General features: G+C 50.4%; 1 protein-coding gene across 4 annotated transcripts in view; it reads right to left on the reverse strand.

Moving 5' to 3' along the window:
- Nucleotides 1–22,466, reverse strand: part of CHST1 (carbohydrate sulfotransferase 1) — a 100,315-nt gene that overhangs the window by 42,257 nt on the left and 35,592 nt on the right. The window contains exon 1 of one of the 4 annotated variants that reach the window (XM_070563838.1): nt 19,632–19,727. The exons of the other annotated variants lie outside the window; for them this stretch is intronic. The gene's annotated coding sequence lies outside the window, so the exon portion shown is untranslated. Of the gene's footprint in view, nt 1–19,631; nt 19,728–22,466 lie in introns of those variants that run through there. 4 annotated transcript variants of the gene reach the window in all.

Genomic DNA, 22,466 nt, shown 5'->3' on the forward strand with positions numbered 1-22,466 from the left:
ATGATGGCAGAGGGGCCACTTCCCTGTCCCATCCTGCCCCCCGCCCAACCTGGCATTTCTCCTCTTTTTGCCTCCTTCCTCCTTCCCGTCGGCCCAGCAGGGGTCAGTCAGCCTCTCCCTTCCTCCCCAAGGCCCCACATCTCTTCTTCCACTGGATTTAAACAGCTTCTTCCTCCCTCGGACAGAGAAAGAAGCGACCGTCTTCCTCCTCTTCGCCCTGCCCACCAGCATGCTGATGCACTTTATAAAACCAACGTGAGGAGCGTTTTCAGTCGCACACTTCAAACCCCCCATTAAACCTCTGCTGGGACCCAGGCGGCCTCCCCTCCACCCCAGGCTTCAGACGTGCGGGGCCCCACGACCCTTCTGATGCCAAGGGTCTGTGGGTGTGGGGGCACCGTCACAAGACTCGGAACACAGAGGCCTAGACTACTCCAACTCCAGAGGGGCCGGGCGCCTTTGGGGAAGTCGTGGCCCCCAGTCTCTGAAGAACAAAGGATTTAGACCAGACAATCTCAGGGAACGCCTTGGATTTAAGACTCTAGGACTTGCAGCTTATACTCTAAGGTATATGAGTCCAAGACAGAGGGCAGCAGAGTGAGAAGACCAAAGGGACGGAGCTCCAGCCACAAGGGCAGTGTCCCCAAGGCGCGGAGAAGTCTCCTTGACCACAGCTCTCAGGTCTCAGGTTCACATTTAGCAAAGGCTACCCTAGGGAGAAGCCATAGGGCTGCAATGACCTGAGGATATTTGCCACAAGCAGCAAATACTGAACCAGAGTGTGGAAACCAAAGCCAAGGCTCACACAGCATTTACTCCGGCAACATTTTAGCGCTTTACACGCATGAACTCAGTTAATTTCTGCAACGCATCCCATAGGTAGGCACTATTATTATCCCCATTTTACAGATGAGCAGACAGGTACAGGGAGGCAGAATAATTGGCCCAAGGTCACAGAGCTGGCGGGTGGCACAGTCAGGATTGGAACCCAGGCCAAGTCCGTGAATCCATGCTGTCAACCACAGTTGTCCAACCCCATCCCCTTAGGGAAGACATGCCACTTCAGACAGTGCTGTCCACCCACCCAGCCTGCTCACAGGGCAGTGGAGACAGGCACCCCCTCTTCCTGGGAGGCACCAGGAAGGGTGTTGGGGCTCTGAGGTCTAGCATCCAATGGCCTTCATTTGACAAGACTGAATATTGACTTGACATATTTCAAGAATGGACACCATTTGGCAACATAGTCACGTCGAAACAAAGCTCTTTCGTGTCCCCATCTTACTTCGCTCCCTCTTTCTTCCTGCCACCCTGCTCACCTGCTCACCCTCACCCCCAGCACTGGGTGTGACGAGCACTGGACTTTCGGGACAAAAAACCTGAGTTTGAGCCCCGTTCAGTCTCCTACTGTGACCTTGATTCTCCTGGCCTCTCTAAGCACCAGTGTTTTCACAGCTGGGTCAAGAGGCAATACAGTCGAATGACCAAAGGGTGGGCTTGAGAAAGCCACCTGGGAGCACCTGTGATGGTGCCAGGCTCCCCTGCGCGTGAAGTGGGGCTGTGCTGGCTGTCAGGAGGACTCGGGGCGACACCCGCCAAGCTCCCCACGCCGAGCCTGGGACCAGAGCAGGCACATCAGCTGAGTGCTCGCGGTCCGTGGAGTGCGCTCCGAGCACAACCTCATTTCACACCGTGAATGAAGCCACCTTGCCCCAAGGTGGGACTCAATGCCAGACTCAACGGGGGCTCAGCCTGAGAAAGTGCCTCTGGGGGCCGGCCGCCAGCTGCCAGGGCCTTCCTCCCTGAGGCATGAATCATTCTCCACATGTCCTCCTGTCGTCGTCCCCCTCACTCTTGTCATGCCAACTCACCAGCAAATTCCTGTATCATGGGGAAGTGCTTCTTCAGATAAACTGCAAATGGCAACCTGAGACACCAGCTCCAGAGAATCGCTGGCACCGCTCCCACCACACCCTGCACGTCTTGTCCCTCTGTCCGTCTGACCTTTGACCTCACTGCCTGGAATGCCTATTCTCATATCTCTTCAACTCAAACCCCTGCTCCTCCTTCAGGGCCCTACTGGAATCTCGCTGCTTTCCCGCGGGGAGAATCTCCCCAGGCTGGAAACAACTCTGTCCTCCTTGAATCTCCCAAGATTATTTTACGGTTCTATCCTGGGAATCTGTGCACCTGCCAGTCCGCCATCAGATTATCTGCTGCTTAAAAAGCAGGTCATGCTTTTTTCCTAAACCTGCTCATAATCCAGCCCCGGGCCAGGACACATAGCAGCCACTCAATAGACACTTGATAAATGAACTAGAAGGAACCAAAGAACAAGGATGCTGGCACGCTTCCGTCCAGTGACAGAAATAGCAAACAGCAAAGGTCTATTTCCCTGATGAACCTGGAAGCTTCCACAGTCACCTCAACAGCGCCATGACCAGCCTGCCCTTTCTATCTGAACCCCAACCTCTTGCTAAAAATGTGTATCTCCCCCTGATAGATAAGGGGCCCCTCCCTGCTGACTTGTCACCAGGGTCTGCTAGAGGCCAGCGTGGGGCTCTGCTCCATCGGCAGCTGCCCCACCGGAGAATGGGGAAGAGCCTCCCATTGGAGCTTAGGGTGGGGGTGAAAATGTGCCTCTTGCCTCACTTTGTTCCATCTTTTCAGCCCGACATGAGAGTTTCAGGCCTGGCCAGGGCCCAAGGCAGATGCATAATAGAGCATATTAACCAATCCACGCTGAACAGAACGTGGCCAAGGGAAGCTGCCTCACCCAAAGGTCAGATAGGTGGTCTCCTTGCTACCGTGCTTTTGCTTTTGTGGGGTTGGGGGTTTTTTTGGAGGGGGATAGTTGGTGCCATGAGGACCCCCTCTCCAAAATATCTCCCTGGCTCCTTGAGAAAGAAAGGACAGGCCACAGGAAACCACTGGAGACCCCACACCAAAAAGGGAGCGTGGAGACTTTGCAACCAGCCTCTGGTTAGGGTCCGCCCTCCCTTATGTAGAAACACTTCCTGGGTAAAAACAAATGGAAGAAATAATTACCCACAACACAGACAAAGAGTTATGCACTGTGAGGCTCACTACCGTGTAATTAATAATGATGACAAACTGTAAAAATGTAATAACTGTCTGATAAAAGTTGAATGGTCAAATAAATGGCAACTCCTTTGGATAGATTATTATTGATAATCTATTGGAAAAATCTTTAACGGCACTGGGAAACACACAAGTCGTAAAGAGAAAAAGCCTGGCCTACTACTACACACACAGTCTATACTGGCTTAACTGTGTACAACATCAGGTCAGGAAAAAGAAATCAAAGTGCTGGCTTCTCTCTGTGCGCTGTTTATGCTCCCATGTATTTTTCTGTGAACTTCTTCCCAAGTTTCCTAGAGTGACATATATTCCTGTTATAATATAGGAATCGTATATAAAGGAAGCAAAGAGAGAAGTAGGAAGGAGAGAGTCATTGTTAAAGGAAAAGGATGGGAAGCCAGCGAAGTAAGGAAGTGACGGGGAATCTTCATCGCCCCGCTGAGCTGGGGGCACTAGGCTGCCGAGTTGGGGGCAGGAGAGGGTAGCCCAGGGCCTCTTCCCACGTCTAGAGTGGAGGTGAAGGGAGAGGACAACAAGAAGAGACTTGGGCCTCCACCTCCACAGCCTTTGTGCCCCACCATCTATCCTCTTTGTGACATGCTAGGACCAGAATGCCATCTGCCACCTGGAGCCAGTTCCCAGCTGAGCAGACACATCCCTAAGGAGAAGCCTTGGCTCTCCACACACGCGCACACGCGCACGCATGCGCACACCCATCTTGCAGCCCTGTCACCTCATCTCTATTTCCTGCCCCTCAGGCTGCATGAGAGAGAATAGCTGGGCGGCTTGCTGTCTGGTGAACAACCAGCCTCCAGCCCAAACACTCCCAACCTCACCTCCCCTCTCTCCTCCTCCCCCCGGCTCTCCACCCTCAGGGCGTTGGGGATTTTTTTCCTACCCTGGGTCCAGCCCCTGGAGGGGGTCTCAGCTGCCCCTCGCTCTCCAGCTCCCCTTCCAGTTCCCAGGGGCCATGCCCGGTCTCGTGATCTGCTATCTCTCAGCACCACCTGCTGCCCATTCTGGCCTCCACCATTGTCCCGTTTCAATTTCTAGAGTCCCCTGGGCCTGGCTCCTTATCACGCTGTGTCCATCCTTCACCTGTCTTCGGAAAGTACAGACTTCGCTCTTCTCTCCAGCCTCTTTCTATAAAACCAGAAAATGTCAGAGCTGGAAGAGACCTCAGGAGACATCCAGGCCAGCCCCCTTGGCCTACCCCTGTCTCCAGTCATGCTGCCCCAAGACCCTGGGGCAAAGGCAGCCACCACAGGCCTCCCCCGGCTCCCACAGGATCCAGCCTTCTCTCGCTGCACAAGAGCCGAGGATCAGCGTCCGCTGAGAGGGGAGACAGAACCAACCCCGTCTGCACAGGTATGTCAGGAGGATTGCCACAGAGGGTTAACAAATGCCTTAGAGCCCAGGACAAGACTCGGGGTGCCAGCTTGACCCATAAGACACCCCCCCCAGGACCTCTTTCATCCCTGTGTCACCAGGGTCAAGCTGAGGGTCTTACCCTCTCTCGTTACTCCCTTTTGAAGGCCATCACCCCTCCCAAAGGAATAAGAGAGCTTAACTCCGACTCTCGCCTAACTCTCTTGGCTGGTGATAAAGGCACCTGGACTACAAATGTGTGAGAGTCCTTGAAAAGTCCTCAAATTCAAAATAATCACAAATGCTACAATTGCAAATGTTTGGGGGCAAGAAGGCTGCTGTCCGCCCCGTCCATCCTTTTGCCTGGACCATCAAAGACCCAGCCCAGGAGCAAAAGTTCCAGGAAGGAAGAGATGTCTTAGAGAGGAGAAGGGTTCAGAACGCCTTCCTGCCACTGCCTCTTCCATCTCCACCCCGTGAGGACGGCCATCCTTCCTCTGCTTCGTCCTCCGTCAGCCCCGGAAGGGCGGCCCGCCCCACTGCTGGGACCTTATCACAACCGGAACAAGAAACCTAATGAGGAGCCACTTTCACGTTCCCTGGTCTCTCCAGACCGCGTGTGGCCGCAAAGACAGGCTGCGCTGGAATGGCTGAGACAAGCTGTCACCATGGCTGAACCCGGGCCCTGCCATCTCTCACAGGCAACCCAGGAGTTTAAGATTAATGACTGAGAAGAACAGGCCTACAGGACTCCAACAGATCAGCGGGAATTTGAAATGCTCTTCCTAGAAAAATGGGAGCTTGAAGGCGCTCCAGGCTTGGCTGTGAGGAAAATTAGAGAGGAGGAGGAGAATAGAGAGAAGACAGGCAAGATGGAAAATGGGGCGGCGCAGTTTCCTAAGCAGGGCCGCCACTCGTAGCGTCACCTCTGGCGGCCGCTGCAGCTTCCTCTCGTCCGCCCTCAGGGAGGCAGCAGCGCAGGAAACGGAAAGAGTTGTAGACCCGGACAGACCCCTCTCCCATCCCACTTCCTCGCTTCCTAGCTTCTTAGCTGTGTGATCTTGAGCGAATGACTGAAGGTCTCTGAGCTTCTGTTTTGCTCTCTATAAATGGGAGGGCCGGATACCTCCAAGTGTTTTCTAAGAGCTAAACGAGCTAAAACGTAAGCAAAAGCCCCACACCGCTTTCCGGACTGTAGCAAACGAGCAATCAAACGGAGGGCGTTCTCCTTGAAGTTGCATTCAACACAGAATCTTCTCGGGCCGCAGAGTGACTTCGCTGCTTGTTTATCTTTCATTCAAAGTTTTCTGAGCAGCAAAGGGGTGAGGAGGACAATGCCTTCATTCACTCATTCATTCATTCATTTAGTCAACAATTATTCACTGAGCACCCCCATGTGTCAGGAGCATAAGGAGGCGACTCCCCTCGTTCTAACTGCAGAGGAGAGGTAATAAACTGGCAAATGTACCAAATGCCAAGCAGGGCTAAGTGTTCTAGAAAGCCCGGTATGGAGGGAGAGGATGACTGTTTCACACGGAATGGCCAGAGAAGGCTCTCTGCAAAGGTGTCATCTCCAGGCATCTGAAGAAGGGAAGCGGCCGGTTGTGTGGCTATCTGGGGAAAAGCATTCCATAGGGGAACTGTGAGAACAAAGGCCCTGGGGCAGCAGCGTGCCCAGGTAAGGGAAGCAGATGCCAACTGACTGGGACGAGTGCATACGAGGAAGCTCCCCCTGTCCAGCAGGCAGAACAATGAAAGATGGATACAGCCAAGGCATTGAGTCAGCTTCAGCCATGGGTGGTCCTTTGACTGGCGCAGATTGGGGAGAGAGATTTCCAGGCAGACGGCTTCTCCCTTCTTGTCTTTGGAATCTAGCTCAATCCGCCTCGCCACCCCACAGCCCTGCCCTCGCGTTAATAAAAGAGGAAACCGAAGCCAAAAGAAGGGCGCGCTCAAGTGACACCACCAGTTCGTAGCAAAGTCAGAACAGGAACTCGTCCTCTTGATTCCCAGACAAAGGCGTTATAACCAGCCTTGTCATAATTCAGAATACGGGCAGGTCAGCTCCCAGGGAGGCTGCAGGCTCCTGGGGGACGAAGCCCATGGCTCACCAGCCTGGGGACTCTCCAGAACCCAGTATAGGCATAAGAGGACTGCCCAGGGATGCTGACCCCCCTGGATCCATCTTCCTGGGGGCTTTCCCAGCATGCCAGTGGCTAGGCAGCCAGGCATCGTGTTGGAACTCCGAGTAAGTGCCACACATGGTGATTAATACCCTATCTCCCAGCAAGTAATTATAATTAATGCAGAATATCAAATCAGGAAATCAGGCATTATTAGGAGGAATTAGCTATTTATTTTCATTTTCCGCTCTGCTCCGCCACCCCACCTTCCACATCTCCCGCGCCCGCGGGTTTTCCAGTCCCACGCCAGAGGTGGGGGAGAGGGAGAGCTCAGCTAAAACTTCCTCCGTTCCAGGATCGTGTAGGAACGCCTGTGGTCCCAGGCCCTGAATGAGGCAACAGGAAGATGAGGATGGCCACACTTCCTGTTCTCAGAGAGGTTATAATCTGGTGGAAAGCACACAGGGCAGGCAATTGCAGTGATGAAAGTGAACAGAAACGAAAGCGGCAGCCCAGGACAAGGAGCCCCGAACTCTGCCGGGGAGCGTCGAGGAAGGCTTCCAGATTCCAGAGCGGGTAGCATTTGAGCTGGGCCCGGAAGGATGGGCAGCAGCTTTCAAGGTGAGGGGTAGGGCAAAGGCGTTCCAGAAGCAGCTCTAAGATACAAGAGAAAATGGCTAAACAACAGGTGGTACAAAAAGAGGAAGAAGGAGGCAGGAGCCAGCACGGGCAAGGCTGAAGGCTGCTACCCCTCAGGGGCAGAGGGGAGTGAGATAGAAGGCTAAGTAAGGCCCTGAGCTGAGAGGATCAGACTCCAGGCCAGCCCCAGGAGGTGCGCCCCAGAAGCGAATGTCCGGTGATCAGGAAAGAGGAAGACAAGTCCAAGAGCACGGGATGTAGGGGGCGGAGGGCAGAATGTGCCGAGAGACCCTGGCCTGAATGGCAGCAGCTGTGGCACTGGTTTCTCTTGCAACACTCCTGTCCCTGGAGGCTTGAGGGCGCCTCCCAGGCTTCTGGCCACAGGAGCAGTGGTTGAGGATATATACCTTGAGGGCAAGAAGAAAGCGGAGTCAGGAATGAGGGAGGGTTGTTAATGAGACAGTAAGCTCCAGGAGAGCAGAGCCGCAGATGTAGGATGAGCTAGATCAATATTTGACAAACAAGTGACCGCCTGAGGAGACAAATTCCGGCAGCCATGTGGAGAATGGAGGGCAGCAGAGGAGACCAGGTGAAAGAGGACCACGAAGGAGTCTATTGCAATATTCTCAGAAGCAGAGGAGCCAAAGGGGTGAAGCCCTGAGTAGAGATCCCTGGCCCTCGGTAGGGGGAAGATGCCAGGAGCATCCCCGGGGAGGAAAGGATTTGAGAAAGAATTTGAAGAAAGAACCAGCAAAGAAGCCCCACAAAATGAATCCAAAGCCCCCAAATGTCCAGAGTCCTCATCCTCTGTTGCTTTGTCTCAGGAAAGTATAAAGAGGAGAGTGGCTCCCCCAAGGACCACCGCGATCTCCTTCTGAGGGAGAAGAGTCTCGAATTCTCTGACCCTAACGGCAGCAGATTAAAGGAGGCACATAATGCAGCTGGCCAGCTTCAAGCAGCTGGATTCAGATGAAGAAGCAGCATCCTGAGAACAAGGAAGTGTGGGAGAAACCTAGCAGATAGCAACAGGGCCTCAGGACCGAGCGTTGACGGGGCAGACGGCCCTGAAGCCTGTAGGCGAAACATCCAGGGGATGGCCTCTGAGTAGCTGCTGCGGGAGATTCTCACGTCTTAGCAGCCGGAAAAGGTCAGGCCTGCCCTATCTGACCAGTCTCTTTGGATCCAAACAGCCTCCTCTCTGCTTGGAGGGTCATCACATCCCCAGGGATTAAAGACTAGGGACTCTGGAGTCTTCCCTGTGGCTGATGGCATGCCCTTAAAATCAGATGCAAGGCTTAGTTATAAGGATTCCTGACACTAAGGCCCATGGAATCGCAGCCCAGCGTATCCAGCCTGAGATGCAGCCTTCTGAACACACCTTGGAGTCAGAGTTGTGGCCCCTCATAAAGCAGTCTTCCTACGGCCTCAATAGCAACTTGGGCCGGTCCATTTAAGGGCAGCCCAACGATCTCATAGCCCCATTACTGAGCATCGAAGACCTTATTTGACAGACATCTGCAAGTATTATCCCCATTTTTCAAATGACGAAGTAGGCTCAGAGAAGTGAAATGACGCTGTCCAGTGTCACAGAGCAGCACAGCGTTCAAACCCAGGTCTGACCGACTCCAAAGTCACACGCAGGACGCCTTCGTCTTGTCTACCTTGGTTGAGATCTAAGGAGCAACAAAGGCACAAACTCTCCTCTTGATGAAAAGGAGAGAGTCAGTTCTGAATTGGCTGTGGTTTTCCCTCACCAACAAGACAATCAGCTTTTCTGGAGTAGCTCCCACACACCAAAGCATGGTCATCCCCTTTCAATATGCTTCGTTTCCTGTTAGATCTCTTCATTCGGAATGCTTCTGTCCAGCCTTTGGGTTCAGCCCATTTTGGACCCAAGTCCCTCCCCCCGCTGTGTTCCCCTCCAGACTCATAAAAGAAAGTTTCTTTGTTCCTCCACCCAGACCGACGTGGAGCCGTCCCCGAGAACCACTTCCCCACTGCCACTCCCCACTCTCCCTGCAGCGACAGAGGAAATAACGACTCCATCTTCTCCCCCAGCAGCTCTTGCTCCAGGCCCAACCTGAGCTACTCAACGAGGCCCAGCAGGACACTGATCTCCTCTTACACTGAGATTCCTGCAAGAGAGCCTGGCTTGCTGTCCTGTCTACAGTTCTCTCTTACAAAGTAACTCTGTCACCCCGGCCACGAGCTGAAGACGATGACCCAGTGGCACAACTCAGACCGAAATCAGAAATGTACAAACCCAAAAGAAGAAGACCAATAGAAATGTAGAGAGGGAGTGACAGAGAGAGCGAAGGCAAGAGGGTTAACTGGTCTGGAAGTCCCCCCAAGTCCCCATCCTTGGGATCCCTTCTCCCCAGGACCAGCTGAGCCAGCTGATTACAAAGCCACCTTTCCTGTGGAAAGCTGGCCCCCAACCGAAGAACCTCAAGCAAGTCAGCCCCCTTGGAGAAGGAATGACTCAGCTTGGCAACCAGAAAGAGGCACCACCCCCAAAATGCTCCTGTGTAAATCAGGGCAGCTCATTTTAAGTCAACTGAGCCTTAATTCCCCATTCATACACTCAACATGATAACCTCAGCCCCGCCCACCTTCCAGGCTTGTTTTGAGGACCCAGTGGCATCTTGGATACAAAAATGCTTTGGATAATAGGAGAGGAAGATGGGAAGGAGGGAAGCAATAGGATATAGAAATCCATGAAGGGTTTATTTGAATTCCAGCAAGGCCACGTGGTGCCCTGCAATCTTGCCAGGTAGTATTCACTCAGAAAATGTGGAGGGTCCTGGCTGTGCCTGGGGGCAGAAGGGCCGGGGTAGGGAAGTGGAGCTCCCTACACGCCATTTAGCGTGCTTCCATATAGGTGGGGTTATATGCAAACAGGGCTAGCCCACTTCTCAATCCTACTAGAAGAATAAGCAGTAGGACTTGAAAATTCTGCGCTCCGAAGACAGAAAGCCTTAGAGTCCTACCTGTGCCACTTCCTTAGCTCTTTGACTTCTCTAGGCTCTGTCTCCTCATACGTAAAATGGGGACAAGACATCTAATTTACAGGGTTATTGCAAATCTGTGAGGGTTATGTTTAAAAACTTATGCAAAGTGCCTGGCACAAATGGTAGTTGTTCCCATCAATTTTTATAATAAAAATCCCTCCTTTGCTACGGTGTCATCCCTAAAGGTGAGGAGACAGCAGTGAAAGGCTATTAATGAGAAATCCACAATCACCTTACAATAGGCAGCCAGTGGGCCTTCAACAAACTCACTAAGCGTGAAATTGAGCAAGAATATGCATGCGTCTACTTGAATGCTAATGAGGCTCTAACTGGGAAAGAAAGGGTATCTGTGGGGTTCCCACATTGACGGTGGGGGATGGCAGGTGAGAAAAGCAGGTGGAGACAGGAAGAGCAACAGCAAAGCTAACGCTCAGATCCAAAAAGCCAAGGCCTTCTGCTTGGCCGTGTTCCCGCAGGCAACACTATGAGCCCGCTGGACACTCTTTTTCCAGCCCAGGATTAAACGCTCAACAAACTCAGCCTTGGCCATTTCCAAAACTGGGAGCTTTCCACTCCAGGATTTCCAGGTTTGAAGGGTGAGAAGAGTTGATTCCAGTAATTTTAAGAGACAGTCACCATAATCTAAGGTGTCCACCCCAGTGGGACAGCTAGGAAGTCACAGAAATAACCTCAGCAAAGAACTAGCTTTAGAGGACTCTAGAAGGAAGTCTCAAGGCAGAACCGGACAATTAAAGGAAGCAGAAAAGAAGGTAAGAGGGAAAGGCCTGGAATCAATTGATCCGACAGTGTTAGTGGCTAGGAAAGCATGAAGAAAAGAGGGTTAGCGTAAAAGGAAAAATGCAGCGAGTGTCAGAACTGAAGGGCAGCTGTGCCCCTCACTGAGTGCTGAATGGCAGACAGAAAAGAATGGGAATTTCCTTGCTGGGCACCAGCTTTAAGCTGGGCACTGGACTAGGATCTTGATGGATATTATCTCATCTAATCCCCACACCACCTTGTCGGGCGGGGAACTTGATCACCAGCCCCCATTCCACGGAGGAGGGTCGGCAGACTCCAGTCATTGTATCTCTCGCCCCATTAACTTTTTCTTTTCTTGATTGATTCTCCATTATCTTTTAAACAAGGCAAGAACAACACAAATTTTGATATTTAGGGACTCTGGTAAAGAAAAATTCCAGGGCTCTGTGCTCCAAGGGGCTGGTTTCTCCCCTTCTGTTCCAGATCCCTGTTCTCTCTTCTTTAGCTCTTTGCTCTCACCCATGAATTTCCCACTTCTTGTTAAAAAGACATATTCTTATCAAAATACTTAAGTGCAAAAGCAGACATCACAATAACTCTTTTTTCAACAATAAATGGCTAGGTTACAAAATTCAGTAGCCTTCTCAAGAATCCTAAACTTGTCATCAGCTCACCCTGAATTTTTGTTTGGAGAAAGGACCCCGTGCCGTGCCGTGATCTTGACTGGGACCTTTGCAAAGCCACGCGCCCCCCCTTCCTCCAGGCTCCTTCTCTCTCAGTGGCAGCTATTGTCTTTCTCTTTCTCTCTCTCTCTCTTTGCCACCAACTGTTTCGTTCCCCCTGCTGAGACTGTTGAGTCAATCAGAGGAAAGGCCTTAATTTGCCCTTAAACCTCCAGATTTTCAGAACGCCGGCATTCTCTCCCCTCGCGGAGCAGGAGACAGTGACAAGGGGCGTAGAACAGCCCGTACAAGACCCTGAAACCGTGAAGGGTCATCTGCCAGGTTGCTTCTGTTTGGCTGTTTGGAGACAAGCGCTCTCCTGACTCAGTCTTTGCCTGTATCATGGAGCTCTACCGGGAGAGGCCTTCCAAATCACCCTCCACACGCCCAAATGTCACCCCTGGCACCAGATCGAGCTTGACGAAATACCACCCTGTCCAAAATGTTTTCCAGTTCTTCCTGCTGCCTCCCCTCCATGTCTGAAGACCGTCTCTTCCCTGAATGACCGTGGCCTGAGCAGTATAGTCACTACTTGTCTTTCCTTTCTCCCAACTAGAAGCTCCTTGAGGGCAGGACCTGAGTCTACTCTAGGGAACTTCAGCCGCCCTCTCCAGGCTCAGTCTTAAAAGGCCCAGCCTTACACCTTTTCCCGATTTCCCATATTGAAGGCTGAGCACCCACCTAGGAGAGAGCCACACGAGGACGAGGACCCCCGTGTCCTATTCACAGATGCCCCAGCAGCTGGAAGGGCGCCTCCTTCAGACTGGGTTCTCAGGAGCTTCACGTTTAACAAACAAGGTCTCTAGCTTGGGATTTCCTAGAAAGATTCATTGCCATCAACTTCTTCTGCATCGGTACTTACCCTCTAGGTTCTCATACTCCCCTTTGACTGGGAGTAGATTTCTGATAAGAAGGCTTTTTTCACTGATGAGAATGGCCAGCCCCTTTCTACTATTTAACTTATTCAGTTAGAGCCAAAGGCAATGTAATTTGCTTACGACACCCGTATACTCTGATAACCTATGACTACCAGCGATGCCATCAAACGTAGGGGATAGAGAGATTTCTTTAGAATTAGTTTATTAAAGGTTCTAAATCATCCCTCATGTGAGATAACAGTATGTGAAAACACTGCTTAAGACATAAAAGGCCCCTGATAAACGCCTGCTCTCCTTCCTTCCTCCTAAAGAACGTGCAAAACAAACTTTGAGCAAAGTATCCACAGAGATTTAGATTCTTTTCCACCTGTGCACATGCAGGCAGGTCTGGGTGCAGAGCGCCGCCTGTGTAGGGGTGGATACATAGAAGGCCAGACGTGGGTAAAGCGATGTGTATGAGAGAAGTCGCCGTGGCTGCTGTGAAAATCTAGGTTCTCAAAGAAGTCTGATCTGAAGTGAGAGAGAAAAGAAGAATCTGTACCGGAGATCATTCCTCTAATGAATGAAGTTGGGGACCACAAAGAAGAGCCACAAGTACTGCCCGATAAATGCGCCGTCCCGATCAGTATCAAGCATTGTGCTACCAAGACATTTTAAGCCCTATGATCTTTACAGCAATACTGATGACACTGAACATCTTTCTGGCAATTTTTCAGCTCCCATCAAACCAGACCCAAAACAGACTCTAAAAGATGCTTAATCTCCAACTTTTCTGCATCCTTAGACTGTTAGCCGGTTAATATGTAGAAATCTTTAAAGGCATCAGAGCAAGAAGTAAAACTGCAGGGCGGCTATTAACAACCAAGCATGTTCAGCTGACGAGCGGGGGTCAATTCATAGCCAGGTTTTTCATTGAATCAGTGTGAGTTCATTCCACCTGAAAAGTAGAGACGGTGGTCACCTTGGTGAAGACTTCGTCAGTGAGAAAATATAGATGCTGCATAACCACGAGCTGTGAAAGGAGAAGACAAGGGGACCTCTCCGTAGGCATTGTTTGCATATGCGTTGCCAATGCATTCAACATCACTCACTCAACACTCAGCAATTCAGGGAACACCTCCAGCTACTGACTGAGCACTTACTATGTGCCCGATGCTGGAGATGCAATGGAATATATGAAAGATACCATTCCTGCGTTCATGGAGCCTGCACGTGCGTAGGGAAGACGGACAGTCGTCAAGAAAACAAATAAGATGATCTCAGATAGTGATGTGTGCCGCAAAGACAGCATGGAGGACCACGACAGAGCGGTACCCAGTGGAGGACATGGGGAAAGCTTCTCCAAATAGGAAACCTTTGAACTAAGACCTTAATGCTGAGAAAGCTCCAAGACAAAGATCAGGGGAAAGAATATTGCAGACAGAAGAAACAGCTAGGCAAAGATCCTGAGGGAATAATACATTTGGAGTATTGGAAGGCTAGAATGGATGGAGCAGAGAGTGTAGGCAGAAAGTGAAGACAAAGAGACAGGCTGGGCTGGGTGAGCGCCGCATCTTTTAGGCCACGGCAAGGAGTTTGGGTTTTATTCCAAGTGCAAAGGACAGCCAGAGAAGAGTTTTAAGCAAGGCAGAATTGGATTTACATTTTTAAAAGCTTGCTCAGCTGTTGTGTAGAGAGTAGACCTCAAGAAGCAAGAACAAGGCAGTTAGGAGGCCGTCCCAATCAATCGATCAACCGTCTTGGCTAGCAACGATGGTGGCCTTGCCTGAGGGTGGTAACAGTAGAGCTAACGAAGAAGTAGACGCGACATTCTCAGCTGAGAGTGTATTTTAGCGGGGGCACTAAGAGGACTCGGTGATGAACTGGATACACAGGTATAAAGAAGCACAAATCAAGGCTGAACTCAGTTTGGGGCTCTGAACAAATGTAGGGTCCCCATTATCAAAATCGGGAAGACTGCAGAGGACCAGTTACAGGGTGGAACTAGGAAAGAAAATCAAGAGTTCTGTTTTAGACACGACACGGATGAAACATCTACCAGATACCCAAGCAGTTAAAAGTTCAATCGGGACCTCATGGGAGGGTCTGGGGCTGGAGATATAAATTTGGGGAGTGATTGGCACATAGTCTAAAATCATGAGTCTGGCCGAGATTAGGGGACTATAGAAATGAAACAAAGAAATGCCCCAGGACCTAGCCTAGCCCCACAGGGGCCAGTGAGAAGAGGGTCATGAGGCAGAAAGAAAACCAAAAGAGGGTAGTGTCAAGCAAGGCAAGGAGGCGGAGGCATCGACCTGTGTTTCATGGCCATCCAACTCTCCACACCATCGATGCTGAAGGTCCTGGGCCAGGCAGTGGGGTCACAGTGACGAACAAGGCACGGCCCTACTCTCAAGGAACTTATAGTCTAGCGGACCAAGGGGCGACACCCGGAGAATGGGAAATCTACATTTTGTTTCTTGGCAGTACAGATTCTGATTCGCCTACCGCAACGCCAGACAAATCAGAGCACAGACCAACTGAAAAGGAAAGTTAAAGCTACGAGACCACAGTTGGACTCCTGCTCTATGTGCAGACCAGCAGATTTTTAAATCTAGCCTGTGACACAACATACCGGCTATTGAACTTGTTTCCTATTCGACTTCTAAGAGGCTTCAGGTATTGCAAGTAAGGCTTACAAGAGAGGGACTGTCAGCTGCTTGGTGGCATTTAGTGTCCCCAGCAAAACAGTCTGTGGACATAGGGAGAGAAGAGGATCACAGTTGATATTTTCCTGTTGTCCCTCAACACAGATGTGCAAGGAAAGTCCTGTTAGAACAATGACATAAACAACTCTGAAGATAAATGGTAGTCTCAAAGGAGAAATTCTCAAGGTTCAGTGAGATTCCGCGGAGGGAGTCACCAATGAATTTTCTTAATAGTAATGGCTGGGGCGGAGTTTGTGCAATGGGTTGCGGATGTACTTCTGATGTAGCTTAGGGACTGTCACCCTTCAGCCACCCCCGTTAGCCTGCCTTTCCTGATCCTCTGCTCCCGAGCACCTCCAGAAGCCACCCCAGTCCTCACAACCCAAGGAATCCTAAAGATCTAAAGAGACAACCCAACTTTGCACACTAACTGCCTCTGGCCAAGTGGCCTACAGGGAAAGCTTGGAAAAGATCCTGTACCCAGGCAGGGCTGGGGCTGTCTGAGGTTCTCAGACTAAGCAACTCATCACGGGAGAAGTGAGATGATCACCCAGCCAACAGAAAGAAAGGGAAGTGGGATGCTGATGATTGGCATTTTCTCTCTTGTAGCCATCTTGGATTTGGCAGCCAGAAAGACAAAAGCAATACTAAATCAAGAACTGGGAGAGAAGAAGGACTGAGGAAGCGTGCATCAGGGAACAGAAGAGCAGAGAAGAAAAGTGGAAGGGCAGGGGGACAAACCACGGCATTAGGAACATCCCTGGGCCAGGCTTTCTTTTAGATGCGTATTAATTTTGCGTTATGGGTTTTTGTATTTCTCTCCCTCCAATTTCAACCTGGTAACCGCAGGCTTTTTAAATCCTTGCCTCAGGGACACAGTCATGGCAGAAAGCTGAAGAAGCAGTCTCAAATTAACTCCTTGGTTTTGGGGAAAGCCCACATCCATTCAGTGGACCCCGCAGGAGGTGGAGGAAGAGGGTGCCCATGAGAAGCAGGGAAGAAGGAAGATTCCCCAAGAGTAGGAAGAGGGCAAAGTCTAACGCTCCCTCAGGCAGAGAGGGCCCAGACCCTGCTCCCTCGCAGGACACAAGGAAAGTGGCAGAAGCCAAGAAAGGAGCCACAGATCATATTCCCTTTCCTTCCCAAGCATGAAATGGAAGAAAGGCCACCGGTCCTAAGCTGAACAGACTTGTGACAGATGAGTCACCATGCCTTGGCCTGCCGAGACCTTGGAACCAGGCAGTCGTAGGGAGCTGCAAGGATAACTGAAGTTGAAGTTCAGAAGTAAACTCACGGATGTAGCCTATTACCAGCTGACCTGAACAACTAGTTAGAGGCATCGTGAATAGAAAAGATTCTTACTGGACTTTACAGACCTGTCAGAACCTCAATTAAAAGCCGCAAGGCTTTCCTATACCATCTGCCTATGGCAAAGCAAGCTAGGCAATTCACTATGCCCAGATCTAGGGGTCTGGGCTCTTCCCCTTTTTACCCCTTCCTGGGAACCTAGGAGGGAAGAGAATAAATAATAAAGGACACGAGTGGGCTACAGACTTCTCTTTCCTTACCCCACCACGGAGCTGTCCCTACTCCCCGCCAGACAACCTACAAGTGATTTCTCTCTCATCTAAATTCTGGTTGGCTGCTTTAGGCTGGACTTCCCTGGGCAGGCACCCTTGGGCGGAGTCACTGCATCCCAGGGTTTGCAGAATGTGGACTGCAAACTTGATTCAGGTGGCAGTCTGGCTCCAGTGAACACACTCACAGTCTCCAAGTTCCTAAGAAACAGATTTTGAGGCTTAACCGCTGCTGAATTCCTTTACCATAAGCAATCTGCCAACCCAAGTTCTCTCCATAAGCCACGTCCTTCTTGGAAAGGCAGTACAAGGAAGAGATCAGAATAGGATGTTGCCTTGCTGTGTAAACACAGATTCAGGAAAAGGAAAATATTGTCTTACTCGAAGGATATCAGCATCAAAAATACACGTGGCTTGGCATTCTCCTCTTTGAAACTGTCAGGATAAAACTATCCATCATAGGTCCCCTGATAAGTCATGCCACGCGAGTGGAATCTCCTATTTTGATAGAGTGACTAAGATTAAGAATTAGAGGAAGCAATAGAAACATTATATACCTTGACCAGTAAAGGGTTTGAAAAAGAGTCTCGCAGTATCTTCATCAGCCAGGCAGAGGTACGTGTGCACGAGAACAGGACAACTAAGCAAAGCCATCACTGCGTGGTAAATCACAGTCGTACGCCTCTCGGCTCCATCCCTCCCAACATTTTTTAAAATTATAGCCACAAAGACATAAAAGCAGTGCCCCTCGATATGCGCTAAGATCACAAAATAGAGAAGCAGAGCCAATACGGCCTGACTGAATCAAGACTCAGAAATATCTCAACAGACAGGGCGTTCCACCAAAATCACGAAATCTACTAAGGGTCGCTGAGAAAGCCCGCAGTGCAAGAAGTCAATTGCAATGACTGTAAAATGGAGAACCTGGCTTAACAGCCATCCAAATTTCGAGGAAAATGGGAAAATAACAAATCAAGGTTTGTATTGTCTGCAGCCTCCTCAGGCGGCATTAATTGAAATACAATATCCAAGTAACAATTTAACTATACACTCCGTGCCCAGCTATGTACCACTGCAGTACGACACTTAAGAGGGACATTAATGACCGAGAGCAAGTCCAGAGAACAGTGAACAGAACGGCAAAAGGATTAAAAACATATTCTCTGAAGGACAGTTGAGAAGGCGGAAGGAGGGGAAAGAATGATTGAAGGAGCCAATAAGGTTTATAATTTTAGTGGGAACCTTCCCTCGCTGGCTTCACATACTTATGTGGACGAAAGATTTGGGATTTTTACAGGGAACCAAAGGCTAAACCCGAACCAATGGGTCCTAGTTATAAGGAAGGCAGATTTCAACTCAATAAAAATACCTTTTCAAAATAATCACAACTATCCTGCAGTAAAATAAACGATCCTGTGTAACCGAGAACTCTCCATTATAAATAAGACTTTTAAAGACCTGTTGAATGGTTGTCTGCTCTGACCTGCTCCCTGCCAGGAAGCACACTTGTCCCCTCACAGCAGCTCGGAGCCCCAAGGGGCCAGCTTTGTAACAAAACTATGAAGAACCATCTGGCAGAGTTGGACCAGGTCAAGTTGCCGGCAAACTCGGGTTCTAGCATCTGGACCTTTGGCACTATTCTTGATGAAAGGTCATTTCCTCCACCTCTGCTTTCAACAGATGAAGCCATCGTTTTGCTCCTTGGTCCTCAAGAGCTGGCTGGCATCTTGCTTTTCATTCTGTCCACTAACTCTCGAACTGGAGTCACGTCTTCGAACCCCAGCCTGCCGAGGTAGGTATCTAAGATCGTTCCCAAGGGTAACGCTGTCAAAGACCCCAAGGCACCAAACAGCTGCCAGCCTGGATCAACGCCTGTCACTCACTGCCCGGAGACCTGACGCCAGGCCTGGCATCAATTTGAAAGCAACTAGCAAAACTCCCCGCCACCAGCGCCTGAGGACTTGGACTTTGTCACCTCCTATATATCAGGCACTGAGGATACAAAAAATGAACAGTCCTTGTCCCCTAAGAGCTCCCAATCTAGCAAGAACATTCTCACCTTAGCATACTCTTCACGCTGCCCATAGAGTATAGGAATGAAAAATTAGAATACGCCGTGCTACTGAGATACGGAGAAGAAATCAAAAATCTCTTCCTGACGGGGCAGCGGGGACGGTTCTCAGGATAGACTTCGGGGGACACAGCACTTGAGCTGGGTTTTGACGCGTGAATAGGATTTGCCACTTGGAACGTGAAGGAGAGGAAGGCATTGCATGCTCCGCTGATGAAAGAGCATGAAAACAAGCTGAGACATGAAACTCTCCAGCATACTCAGGACATCAGGACTAACAAGCCCAGGGTGATGAGAGCAACAGCGGCGGCTGCCGGGGTCTGCAACAGCGGCCCAGCCTATGGAGTCTGTATTGTCTGCGGGTGTAAGCTATTCGAGTCAGCCTATCCCAGTGTCAAAGCAGGGCAATGCCACAGAGCAGGACGCTGATCCAGATTCCCGTGGGCCAGGCTCCTCCCCAAAACAAATCATAAGAACAACGTTTGTTCCGAGATTATGTCTCTCCTACTTCTGCAGAGTTAAAAGCTCCTTTTTTTGTAAAATGATAGTGATTGTAGATCGTGTTTGGATGTTTAATATTCTGACCTACAAAACTGGTAGTCCCCCCAATTTTGAAGGGAAAATGTTGCTATTTGTGAATCTAAGTCTGGCAACCACTAGGAGAGAAGACCTTTGAGGTGCCTCCCAACACACGCACATTTCCAAGAACTGGGACCTTCACTCCAGGCTCCGGGTCCCCTCTTCTCCGTGGGTCAGGTCTGGGGTCTTCCGGCCAACTCCCCTTTTCCTGCAGGCCTTACAGCAACACATTACATCTCCCGGATGACAGATGGCTGTGGAGTAACACTCAGACTGTTGGGGTCCTCATGAACTCGGGAGGCCTCTTAATGACATTCACGACACGTAACAAATCAGCTCTGAGCGAAGTCAACCTGAAGAGATTTTAACAGATGGTAGATGTTGCTGCCCGTGAGTACAAGTCATCTTTCATTTAGGTACCAATGCTACGTTGCACCCCCATTTTAAGGTCTGCCACTAGACCCCCCTTCCCTGGCTTTATTTATAGAGCTTTAGCACCCAACTCTCACACCAGCTGGGGAGTCATCGTCTCCCTCTGCCTCCTAAGTCCTAAGGAATGGCGGTCTCTGACTCTGCTGTGTTCCCCAGTGAGGGCTCAGGGGTTGTATCTGCCAAAACAACCACCTAAAGGAATGACTCAAGACTTAAGGACCTTCTGAGGAAGAAGTAGGCACAGGCTCGAAGGCGGCACAGTCCCTGCACTAGGCGACCTCATCTCTGTGCCCTTCACTTCTCTCTTCCACCTCCTTTTAGCCTCTCTCTCTCCCATATCCATTCTACCCACTCAACATCATAGCGGTTATTTGGGATATATTCTGCTTCTCTCCTTTGGAGTTCCAAAGGCAATTTCATCTCCATCTCACGCTCCACCCTCTACATTTCTGGGCCCTTGTTCCACTGCAGGCGCTAAGTTTGTGTATTTACCCACAGGGCAATTCACAAATGACTTCGTTCAACTCAGTAAACACCGATTTACTGAGCTCTTAACGGTATGCTAGACATTCAGGATAGAGAGAGAAAAAGAGGCTGTTCTCCGCCTTCTGGGGGCTCAAAAAACAAGAGAAGATGTTGTCTTCTACTCGGCTGACTCTCAAATTCCCTCCGTTTTCTCTCCCTCTTCTCACCCACAAACCCAAGCCCCGCGGGTAATTAACAAGGTGAGTCATAGATTTTCACCAAGATAAAACCTCTTGCTAGCTTGGAAAGTCTAGCAAAAGTGGCTTCGTACAGTTCCAGCTGTTGTTTTGTTTTTGTTTTTTTCCCTTTGCGCCTTTGAAAGGCTCTGAAGACTGGTAAATATAAGTCTAAATCATTAGACTCTTTCGGGGAGCAGCAGGTACAGGAGGGTGACCTGCAGGATGTGACAAGTGGGTACTACATGTAGTCTTTTCTGGGTCTCTGCCTTTCAGTCGTTGTCTGGTTTGCTCTTTCTGTGTCTCTCCTTCAGCTCATCTGGCTCTTTTTCCCCCTCAGGATGCAAATGCACTTTGGGAGGCTATAAAAGGCGGAAGCGAGGGAGACAGGGCCCCCGCCACCGCCCAGCGGTGAGAGCAGGCTTCTGGCAGCAGGAGGGGCCCCCCACCATGTTACGTCTCATCTGGAAACCTTGCTTCTGAATCCACACCTTTCAGAAGAGGCTTCTCCCCTCCACCAGAAACTCTCCATGTACCATCTCCGGAGGAATGACCCAGGCCCATCCGTGTCACCCAATTTGCCATAATGTCCTCACCCATGATCTCACTTAACTAACCCAACGGCTTACCGTGCCCTGGCACGCTCACTCTAGGTTCCGGCCTGCCCCAGGAAAACACCAACCATTCTTCCTCCCAGCCACCCCCAGCGTATTTATTATTTTTCACTGCTACAGTAGGTCCAAACTCAAGTAGAATTAGACGATTCTCATTCCAAACCTCTTCTTTCCCAACAAGAAGCCACCTCTGCCTTTTGCTACCACCTACGTTGGTTTTGCTAAAATCCACAATTCTTCTAACACCACTAATCTGAAGAGAGGGCGAAAGGGAAAAGCAGAGCTGGGACGGCAGATCAGGAAAGAGCTAGAAGGAGTGATGGCAGTGCCTGCCTTCTCTCAGAACCGAGCTACAGGGAAGGCACCATACTTGGGCACTGTTCTGGAGCCACTCCCTTGTAATTATGTCAACCGCCTCCCCAGACATTGCATCTGGACGTTTCCATCAGGATGGAGACACGGTGGAGAAACCTCATATAAAGAACGAGGTTTCAGTGGAATGAGGAGAATGAACTCTCTCCTCCTCTCGCCTCCCATTCCTTCTTTTGCCCTCTGTAGTCCAGGGCTTCTCTACACTGCGGGAGTCTGATTAGGGCTGTCAAGAAGGGTCTCACTCGTCCCTTTCTTCCTTCTCTTCATTCGACTCCTAACCCTGGTCCTTCCCACATTCAAGCTCTCTGTCTTTCACAACCCTCTTCCCTGGGCACCCACAAAAAGTGCAGGTGTTACGTTAGACCCCAAGAAGAGAGATAAAGAAAATAGCGGGCCTGCGCTCTACCCCCACGCTCTCCATTGCCCCTTCCACCTTCCCCGACCAGGCCCAGGCCTGCTTCTGCGAGAGTGAACACCTCCAAGCTGAGATGATTTATCTGAAATGCAGAGTGTAAGTAGTTTCTCCTGAAGCTTGCACGACTCCAAAAATGCTACAACCGTGCTCTGTGAATTAGCTGAGCTATTTCTCATGGAGCACTTGGTCGTTGCCTTTTCCGAGACTGTCCATCCCTCTTCATCTACTGTAACTTCTTCCCACGCCTCTGTCTCTCTCCTCTCACCTTATGGTTTTCTGCCCCTACCCCTCTCTCGCCCATCTGACGCTTTTCCCCTCAAGAGAGCTGGGAGATCCTGGCCGTGGAAACGGCAGCAGGGATTCAGAAGACTGCTACCAAGCCCTGAGCCTCACAGGAGGTACAACTGACAGATGATCCC

The sequence above is a fragment of the Equus przewalskii genome, chromosome 11, assembly GCF_037783145.1.
Source record: "Equus przewalskii isolate Varuska chromosome 11, EquPr2, whole genome shotgun sequence".
NCBI lineage: Eukaryota > Metazoa > Chordata > Mammalia > Perissodactyla > Equidae > Equus > Equus przewalskii.